The sequence below is a fragment of the Pomacea canaliculata genome, linkage group LG11 (assembly GCF_003073045.1).
Source record: "Pomacea canaliculata isolate SZHN2017 linkage group LG11, ASM307304v1, whole genome shotgun sequence".
In the NCBI taxonomy this organism is placed as follows: Eukaryota; Metazoa; Mollusca; class Gastropoda; order Architaenioglossa; family Ampullariidae; genus Pomacea; species Pomacea canaliculata.
In genome coordinates, this window is record NC_037600.1 from 11,162,759 (window position 1) to 11,174,059 (window position 11,301).

The following is an 11,301-nucleotide window of genomic DNA, read 5'->3' on the forward strand; positions in this document are numbered from 1 at the left end:
ACTGCAGGTCAGACAAGAGTCAAGCCCAATCTAACTCGTTCATCTGAAGGAGACGGTGAGTAAACTCTCTGTACTTTCACCACTTAACATCGCAACACTCGCTAACATCCGGGCAGTGCGTGCAGCTAACCGCCATCTTGGTGAACTATATTGTGACTCAGATCAGCTTTAAATAATTACATTCATTTCTGCAGGTATTCATTTAAACTCACAGTTTATTTAAGCAGTCGGAACCTCCAAACATAAAAAAAGGCTTAAAGGAAAATTATTAAATAATAAAACTTTTGTTTTGACAGACATTTTTAACCATGTTATTAGATTACATTGTTTTCCAAGACTTAATGGCTAAAAAAGAACTAAAGTCTGATAAAAAAATAATAAAGGCAAAAAAATCCACACAAAATCAAAAAAAAAAAGGAAATAAAAAGGTATCACTCCTTTAGGGCAGTAGTTAAGAAAGTATTTACAATGGCATTATCAGTATAGGTAAGCCATGACATAGGTAAGCCCTAGTGAATGAATCGGCTTTACATATATCCCGACACTTTTAAAATTGAATGAACATAAAATAATGTTGTCAAGTATGAAACCTGAGGCTGTTCACCGCCTATAGAAATAAAATTATCACGAGAATAGCAAATAGAAAACCGGGAGGGGATATCTTCTGGGCTCGGCTTGTGAGCAAGTGAGTTTGCTCACTGTGGTGTTATCTCGAGAATGTAAAGAGTTAAAGGAACGCCTGACAACACGGGAATGTTTAGCTCATGGCTGATGTACCTCCTACTAAACTTAAGACTTTATCAGACCTTCCCTACTTCCTTCTCTCTTACTTTCATTTTTAGTGACACGTGACCTGGTCAAAGATGGTAATCGTGACGAAGGGTGATGAGGTGCAATTGTAGTTTAACAAACCTTAAATAAAAGTAAACATCAGGGACACATTTACTAGAGTCGGACTGTAAAGATACTGAAGAGTTTTCTGATGTGTCTTCAAGGATGATCCAGAAGTATCCGCCTTTTCGTAATTAGGTGCGCGGAAAGAGATGCGCAGAAACGAGAAACCACCGCTACTTCCTGTTTACACTTCGCTACCATGGCCGAGTCGTTTACCCCATCTGTGTCCTGTCGAAATATGCAATGCATACCCGATATTTCGTTCAGAGATATTGAAGAATTTAGTTGCAGAAGCTCGGCAAAACGCAATCATGAGCGTGGATACAATTATTTCGCCGAGAAATATATATTCAACGTATGGGGTAAGCAGACACTTTGCAGAGTGAATGTGCAATTGTGATTTCAGCTTTTTGTCTGAATGTGCCATTGACTATGTCAGTCTCGTAAATATAATTGCAAAAAATTAAATATATTCTTACATCAGAAATATATTAAAACATATACTGAAGTAGTTTGATGAGAGAAAGTTAATTTTAAGTAGTGGAAGTCGAAACGTGCATTGTTTACATTTGCGGTAAACTGACGTCTATCCAGTTTTGTTTTTTTTTTTAAACTTGTTTACTGTTGTTTTATATAAGTTATTTTATCATTTGTGTCTGGTCTGTGATGTTTTTTCTGTTTTTTTTCTGCACAAGGACATCCGATTTAAAAAAAAAGTACAGTTGCACCGAATCCACAAAACCATGGTTGTCAAGCAGCATCTCGATGCTACAGATAATACACGAAAACTGGAATTCCCCTGACACTTGAAGTTAGTGACGTTGAAAATTTTCTTCTCGCTAAAATAATTGTTAAAAGGCATAGTGAAACATAATTTCACAGGAGGGAGAGAGAGAGTGAAAAATAAACTTTCTTTTCCTAATGCAAAATTTTCTGAAATGTCTATGATAATGTTTTCATCAAAGAAAGCACTGTTACATTGAAATTGTTTTATTGTGATTGTCAGGTCTCAATCAGTGCCACAAAAGCAATCTCTGATGGATGCTGCACATGTTCTAATGGCCAGAGTAGGCACTGTGGACATATTGTGGGCTTGCTGTACCAGCTTTCTCATTTTAAGATAACAGGAACAAACTACATTCCTGAGGTCATCTTGACAATGAAGAGGGATGGTCTGAGACTATTTCTAGGTGAAATATTTTTTGTCAAGTGTTTCTTATACAGTGATACCTCGGTTCTCGAACGCCTTGACTTTCGACCAAATCGGTATTCGACCAGGAAATTCGAGAAAATTTTGTCTTGGAATTCGAACAAATATTTGGAACTCGAACATCCGAACGTCCGAGATGAGCCGAGTTGAGCCGAATGGCGTTCATTCGGCCCAGCGCGCCTTGCTTCGTCGTCAGTGACAATAACCATCCCCTTCCCTCCTCCCTCCACATTCATTCCCTCCTGCCATAAAGTTGGTACAGGTACAGTAAATGAAACACAATTTACTGTACTGTACTGTACAGTACATTTTTTTAATAAATACACTTTTATTTCTTATTTCTTGTTGAGACTCATGTTTTTCTACATATTATATACAAATTAGGCCAGTAAATAGGCATTTTCTGGGGCTTGGAACGAATTAATCCAGTTTCCATTATTTCCTATGGGTTTCATTGCTTCGGTTCTCGAACAATTTGGTTCTCGACCGTCCTCCCGGAACGAATTATGTTCGAGAACCGAGGTATCACTGTATTAAAAATAATAGAAAATTTAGAAAAAAATTTGCCAGCAGGTATTACTTGTTTGCTGTGTAATATTCCATCATCTACATCAGTTTCTCATTTTCAGGATGCTGCAAAAACATCACTGCCCCAGACATGGCACATCTCCAGAGGAGAAAAGATAAGAGGGAGGCAGTGGATGAAATCAAAATCCTCAGCTTTAAGTCTGACAAGAAGTCAGACCATAGTATTTGCAATACATACAGGTACAATCCATTGTGTTCAGAGTTTCCATCCGCCCTTTGTCTTGTTGAGAGTTTAAAAGCTGCCACAGATAGTAAGTTCCTGTTGTTTGATTAAGAATTTTATTTGTTGTGTTGTACAAGATCTGCATAACGAGAACTTTATACTTTAACAAGTAATCACACCCTGTCTGTTTTCATTACAAGATCATCCATTAATACAATGCAACAAAAGTTTACCTCTGATTTGTGTTGTCATTTGCTTGTGACATGGGATGGCGAACTGCAGGCTGATTTCTTTCTTTTCCACATTGAAAGTTTTCCCATGTAAACAAACTTGGTACAGCATCTGATTTAAGTCTTCTTTGTTTTCCTTTTAAGGTCAAAGGGCAAAAATCTTCTGGCACAAAAAGCCTGCTACAAACCATTGTCCAATTTCTGATCTGAGGAAAAAACATATAGTCATGTTATCATAAACATTTACATGTATGATTTTGTGCTTATGGTTTTGCCTTTAAGCCGTTTTTAAGTGATTTTCACATCATTACTTTTAATCACTGTTGACTATGTTGTGAAACTAGTAATCCTTCTATTTAAATTATGTATGATAGAGTGTAAAGGAATGGCGATTGATTCAAAATTAATTAGTCGTGCAGCAGCAACAAAGATATAGATTTCACTACAAAATAAGTTGCAATACTGGTAATATATGTCAGCCTTTTTGAACATTTCTGCAGCATTTTAATGTAACAGCACTTTAATAATACAAAGTAATGCGTTTTCAGTAATACGAAATGGCTATGCCCACATGATGTAAGTTTAAACTACGAGCACAATAGGTATTCTGAAATCATAGTTTTAAATCAATTAGAAAGATTAACGATGATTCAGATGGCATGGAAAAAAGTGATGTTGCGAAAGAAGAAAAAGACTAATAGTGATAGGGAATTTGAAACCTCGATCATGGCTACCCGAAAGAGTGGCCCTTTGTCTCTCCGAATTCTTACAAGCCAAATCTTCTTCATTTGTTCATCTTTCGGAATTCCATGAAAGGATAATGTTGGACATTTGTAGGCTTGAACTGTACATTGAGGTACAAAGCAAAATCGACCATCATTGTTATTTTTAAGAGCCGGCATGGTCGAAGAACGCTACGTGCATCAACAGTAAACATCAACATCGGAAATGGACTGGAGTTTTTGTGGGGTGGAGGTCATCTGCATGCATAATTTTCCGAAATCGTCCATAGCTGGGAACCAAGGCAGCGTATTAAAGGGAATTCCCAAATTAGTTGAGTTAAAGTCACGTGACCTGTCTCAATGTCAGCACGGTCGGTTGTCATAGCGAGGAGAATCAAAAGGAAAGAATTATCAACCGTTTCATTGGCAATATCAGGCCCACTGTCAGGCCAGAAAGTCTCAAATCTCATTTAATGTGTTCAACTAATGAAGACAGTAAGTAAACTATACATGCTAAGACTGTTTTACATCCACACGCTCGTAAACATTGCGGTGAGTGTGTTCAGCAAACCGTCCTGTCTTGTGACTCCAGTAGGTCAGCCGTTGTGAAGACATTGTTGTAGGTACACAGTTACGTGCAAAATTTTCTTTAGTAGTCAGAAACTTCTACAGCCTTCAATGGAAGTTACTGAATAAAATAAAACCTCTTGCTTTTTTCAAAAAAATATTGCCTTATTGCCTCCCTTTTCACGGTAACTGGTCTTCCTGCAAAAAAAACCTGTCGCCATTAGTCAAATCAGCTGTGCAATGTCCAGAGAAAAATCTCCTGTGATGGCTGATTCTATAAAAAGTAAATCTTCTGTATTCTTCTTCGATAGTATCTTCCGAAATAAGTATGATCTAGAAACTCTGAAGTTTGAAGACATTTTTCCACGTTCATTAAAGCTACAAATATCATATTATATATGAATTTTGTTTACAATTTGTGAGATTTAAAGACGGCTCATCCACACGAAACAGAGTGCGCAGTGTGCACTAATGACTTCAACACTGCAAAGATTCTACCCTGTGGTCATCTTCTGTGTAGTTATACCAGTTATCCATACATAGGTTATACCCGTTGAAACAATTTGTACACGAGTGGTTGTGCTCGATATGAAAACACTCTGCCTTCATATTTTAAATCGGTGAATAAGATTTGTGAAGTCTTTCACGCTACTCGAAATAATTAATTTATTAGCTTTATGTGCTGTAGTGGTTACACTTCGTAAATGGAAAGAAGACTGTCAAAAGACTATGTCAAACAAAGTTACAGGTCATTATGGATAATGTTTTGAACAATCATCGACATACATAAATAGAGCTCACTGTATTTGAAGACAGTTATTTCGTAGATATTATTTTTCGGTTTTAAGCTGTCTAGAGCGATTTCCTTACAATGAACCAAATAAAAAAAATTAAAAAAAAACAACAAAACAAAACAAGCAACAAAAAAAAAAAAAAAAAAAAAGCAAAAACTTACAACATAACAAAAAACAACAACAAACAAACAAACAAAAAACAAAAACAAAAGAAAAAAACCAACAACAAGATAAGCAAAATCCTATTGTGTACTAAATTATTTTTAACAGGAGTTTCCAAATCAGTTGCTGTGTCTATAAATGTCACTTGACGTGTACAGACACGACCTGTCGTCATAGCGACAAACACTCTCAGAGAAATAGACTTTAGTGTGAAATACTCAGGTAAACGTGCAAGTCAGGCAAATTAAATCCTCCACAAACTCAACAATTGTTTATCTCAAGGAGCAGGTGAGTACACTACCTGCTTACACTACCTAACGTCAGAACATTGAGTAACTTCCTGGTCTGTGTGTCACATGACCGACATTTAATCTTGGTGAGTAGACGGTGACTCAGGTAGGTCAGCCATTGTGCAAGGACATTTATTGCTTCAGGTGTTCAATTAAGTTCACAGTTTGCTTTATCAGCCTGCGATTTCTACAGAATTATGCCATAAAAAATTAGAACTCAGGTGCTGGATCATAAGTTCTTCACGTTACTTTCTCAATTTGGTAACTGGTATTGTATCTAAACCTCGCTGCTGCCACTAATCAATCTGTTCAAATTACCTCATTAAATAGAAATAAGAAAGAATTCATGAAATCAGTTGATATTGTCTTTAACGTCTTAGAAGAGTCGTTTTATTTATACGTTTATCCCAGACTTTATTTCTTTTCCGTCTTCTTCTTTTCTTTCTACTTCCAGAACAATTAGAGCGGACCGGTGGCGCAACGGTTAGCGCCTGTCACCAATACACTGAAGGTTGGCTGCCCAGAGTTCATTTCTCGTCTCGGGCATGCTGTTCTTTCTCTGCACGTGGCATCTGTTTACAGGGCTGGCTGCTTGCCGTAATATAGGCTCAGTTGCTGACACGGCGTAAAACACCAATGCCCCCCCCCCTCCAGAACAATTAAGCTACAACCCAGCCTGCAAGAACTCTTGGGTCCCTCATGGGACCTTTCGGGAAGAAAGTTGGGTCCTCGCGGTTTTGGATGAGGGAACTAAGGGGACCTCGTAGGAATTCCACGGGTTCTCATGTTTCCCACGAAAGACCCCACTCACCTTCCACGAAAAACCATTGTATACCACACGATAGCCCATGAAAAGTCGTGTTTTCCCATGAAATTCCCCACTCCCACTTGCTGCATCCCTCACCCTATCTCACTTTTACTTACACTGGTTCACGGCTGGCACACCATGAGAAAACATTCAACAGCTTTTCAAAATCTCGTTTCCTCACAACGCATAAATAGTAGGCAATAGATATCATTAAACAATTTTATTATTTACACCAAAAACTATTTTAAACAAGTTTACATTATTTAAAGCATTAAATTGTTTTTGAACATAAGCATTCATCCAATTATTTACATAAAAATTGCAGTCAATAATTTTTACCCCATGAAAGTTATTTTTGAAATAATTATTTATAACATAAAGTCAAACAATTTACATAAAAGATAGAAAAATATGACACCAAAAATCGATCCATGAGTGGTGGAATCCCTGTAGAAGAAAAGAAAAAAGTTACAGTGTATTTACATATTTTGATTTTTGCTATGTAAGTAGAACTAACCTCTCACATAGATGAAAGCCTCTTTCTTTATGCACTGAACACGGGTGGCCGCTCACTTGTTACGCAGTATTCACATTGGGCTGATGCATTGGTGTAATTTTTTTTTTAGGCCTTTACAGCTCGTGGTTTAAAAGAAAAACTTAATAAATAAGATAGTTTAAGCCTTTATGAACACAATTATCTCCCTTACATGACGAAGGATGTATGTTTGAACGAAAGTCTCGCCGATATTCTACACTACCTGTCCTTTTCGATGGTACACATTGTGAACATCATGCATCTGAAACGCCAAATAACAAAAGAAAGAACATCCCAGAGGATATTCCTGCTTCAGATGAAGGAGAATTTGACCACGAATGGTGTAAAAATGGTTTTCATCTGCTCCTGAATTTTTTGTTTGAAATGTGTAAAAAAAAAACATTTTCCAAACTTCACATATATACCTAATTTTGGTTGGATTATCATAAAAGTGAGTTCACAGCAAGATCACGGTAAATTGTTCCACTTCTACACATTTTGATCTGTCATAATCAATTTAAATTGCTTCTATCTTGTTTAGTTATTTTTTAATAATTTTTTGAAAAAGGGTAAATTCATGCGTACAGGGGGTTTGACGCCTTTAGCCTTGTGTAAAGAAGGAGTTAAAGCTTTCATAAATCTACTAATTACTAGTGACATTACAAGAACTTGAACAAGAGTCGAATAAAAAGATTTTTAAACGGTAATGTCTTGATCGCCATTTGTGTGTATAAGAAGTTTTGGATAATATCTGAAAGTAACCAATTAATCTTTAGAACAAAAAGTAAAGTAAATAGGCCTACTGAATAAATCCACAAAGAATAAAACAATGCTCACATTAATAATTTTAACTTGACAAACTCATTTTGTAATTCCACTCACCATTAGATATCACCCTTCGAATCATTCCTCAATCCATGTCTCTTGGACTGCAGCTGTGCACAAATAGAAATTGTAAGGTAGACTTAAATGCTATTGTACACAATAATAAATTTGTAAATGTAGAGAAAATAATACTTAGATACACTATTTTTTTTAAATTGTTCGGAAACTTGTCCTTTTAAGTTCATATTGACATACACCTCAAAGAAATCAAAACCAAACAAAAACAACACACCAATTAATATACTTCTAAGCTGAAGTGACTGGAAACTTTTTCCCCTTTGGTTCCACTGAGCCAACTCTGAAGATAGCAGCCGTTTTAAAATTCTCCGTGCACGAGAGGTGCTGAACCTGTTAAAAAAAATCTTTAGTTGTTTCCACCATGTAAAATACTACAATACAAATGCAAAATAAATTAATTCACTGGATTGGGTAAGTTTAAGATATAATGCTGAACCCTACTCCACTGATGAGGGATCAATGGTTGCATGATGAATATAGCTGCAAACCAGACCCAGTCTCTTAAATAAACCCTAGTGGGACTTCAGAGAAAATAATGGCATTAAGTGACTCAAATCACCAATTTCATTAAGAGTTTAATCAAAGCTATTCTTTATGAAAGTAAAACAATTTTAGGGGTCATAGTTAATAGACACACAGACTGCTCATTTTGACACCATGAAAAGCAAGTGACAGAATTATTTTATAAATAAAATCTATGCATATAAAATACTACATTATTTTGTACTTCATAAAATGTGTATTATTTGTTAATACAAATATTACACTGACCACACATTCTTGTCAGGAGAGTTAACCTGTAAGCCGATGCTATGCCTGCCTGTTTGTTAAATGGTTTATCAAGACTGTAAAGCATAACATACATATTAACTGATATATTAGCTAAAGCTAAAGGTAATATTTAAAAAAGGTGTCTAGTACTAACACATTATACTTAAATGACAAACCACTTTTGTTCTAATTCCTTTCTTCATCAGCTCCTCTTTCCCCATATTTTGAAGAAGCAGAGTGACCTGATTCAGTTTGTGAATTACATTCTGTAGTGCTTTGCTCTGCTCATCAACTTTGCTGAGAACTCTGTTCAAAAATGTATTTGAAATAAAAATATTACTTTTAGTCTTTAAAGTAATGACAAAACAAAACTATGGATGCAAGTCTATTGACAATTTTTTCAATTAACAAAAAATGTTTAGATGGATATAATAAGGATGTGCATGTAGACCATTAAAAACACAAAACCTGTGCTTGCATAGTGATCCTCATGAAATCATAGAGGGAGACAAAATAAACTTACTGGTAAATTCACTGAGCCAGACCTACAGTCAGTGTGATCTGCAATTAAAGATTGTTATAATTAGTTCTTTTTGTAAATCATGTAAAATAAAATGAAAAAATGGCATGCAGCATTTTAAGAGAATAGAAAATATATGTGATCAGATAAGTGATTGTTAGAAAATGACAGACTTTGACAAAGTTCATTGCATAGCTTTGGATTTCATACATTTTGTTTTAATTTCAAAGTGTATAAGTACAAAAATAAAATTCTTTCTTTTGCTTTGCAATATTTTCCAAAATTTTAGTTGTTCAGAAAGCAATGTGATTGTCTTGTTGCTTTCCCCTAGAATGCACCAAGACGTTTGGTAATCGCAGCACCGCTTGTTATTGAGAAAGCAGACGACGAATTTCAAGCATGACTCAATGAGTTCATGTCATAGATTTCAACTTCGAAGTTAATCATCAATAATACGAGAGAGAGTGTGTGTGTGTGTACTTTACCTCTTGACTAGTTAATTTGAACCCATCATGCACTGTCCTCTTGCTTCTGCCAATCGTATTCGCGCTCAACATTTCGTTTCTGTAATTATTAAATACGTGCAATTAGTAGGCAAGAGATACGATTAAGCAATTTGATTATTTACAACAAGAAGGATATTTATATATGGTTAAACCATTTAAATTATTTACAGCACATATAGAAGACAACGTCATGTAAAAGCGAGTTGCCTGTGGATGTATGTGTCAGACCTGCCGGGTACAACACGTGAAACATTTCACAAAAAGCACTACAATACTTATATATGATCATAAATTATTCATGACTATCCAGTGTTATAAAGTATAGTTGTTTTAATGGCATCTTTCACTTAACTTTATTAAGACTTACTTCAGAAATCGGCGGTGTTTCACTTGAAGATGGACGTACAGTTCAAAATGTCTGCGGCCGCTGATTTTTTTTTCCTAAACGTCCCAATGAAGGGAAAAACTTCGGAAGCCTTCGGAAGAGTGACGTCACCGACCTTGGCCGACCGCGCTCAGAGAAACCCTTCGCTTCAATCTTTGAAAGCTGTGAAAAAGCTATGAAACTTGCTCTGGGGCTAATTCAACTACTGTTAAACACTATGAAGGGCTGCATTAAATTAATTGTGACAGTCAAAATAACTCAAAGCCTAAAACTGATGAGAGGTAAAGTAAAATATATGAGAGCCTAACACAACACAATGTTTAACTACAAGTAGGTTAAACCCTTCGCTTCAATCTTTGGATGCTATGAAAAAGCTATGAAACTAGCTGCTCTGGGGATAATTCAACTACTGTTAAACAGTATGAAGGGCTACATTAAATTAATTGCGACAGTCAAAATAACTCAAAGCCTAAAACTGATGAGAAGGTAAATAATAAATGAGAGCCCAAGAACGCAACGCAGACAATGTTTAACTACAAGTAGGTTAGATTAGAGATGACTGTCAGATGGCCTCTGTGGCCTAGTGGTTAGAATCGTCCTCTTAAAATTGATAGGTGTTATGTTCAAATCTTGGAGTGGGGTTTAATTTTTTTTTTTGTTGTTTTGTTTTGCGTCCGGTCTGCTTCTCGCGTATAAAAGTTATCGGCGGCCCGGGGCTGTGTAACTCGCTATCCGGGCGGAAAAAATGGCGGGCCGTCACTGTGTTTTACTGGCAACAACGTCGATTGTCGAGACGAAAGTCGGGTGTTTGGTGACAGATCGCACCCCGTTTGAAGTGTTTGGATGAATTAAAAACTGTATTGCAAACTTCATTTTAGGCCGAGAGAACATTCAGCGATGACCGCTGTAGTGGCATGCGAGATCGCTGTACCAGTCGGCAAGGCACACTAAACACGTTTGCTACAAGTGCTCATGACTGACGATATTTTGCCACAAATATCAAACTTTCAAGAAGTTTGTGGAGAATTCACTGATGTAGACAAATCAACTGTTATTCGTACTGTGGCGAGAATCCCCAATGGTTTGCATCGGCGAGCCCCTAAAGGAATTTCATTGCCGGATCAAGGTTGTGCGGAAAAAGACAAAGACATGCAGACACATCGGGCCTGTGAATGTCCTTAATACTTGGATTTATCGACAGCAACTTGATTTCAGACTCCAGTGAAAAATAAAGTAAACTTATCCATAATATT

At 36.4% G+C, this 11,301-nt stretch overlaps 1 long non-coding RNA gene across 1 annotated transcript; it reads left to right on the top strand.

Annotated features, from left to right (window-relative positions):
* Nucleotides 1-1,546: 1,546 nt before the first annotated feature.
* On the top strand, nucleotides 1,547-3,826 carry LOC112576303. Its single transcript, XR_003101796.1, has 3 exons — nucleotides 1,547-1,705; nucleotides 1,901-2,084; nucleotides 2,734-3,826. It is a non-coding gene; the product is annotated as an uncharacterized LOC112576303 (long non-coding RNA).
* The last annotated feature ends 7,475 nt before the right edge of the window (nucleotides 3,827-11,301 follow it).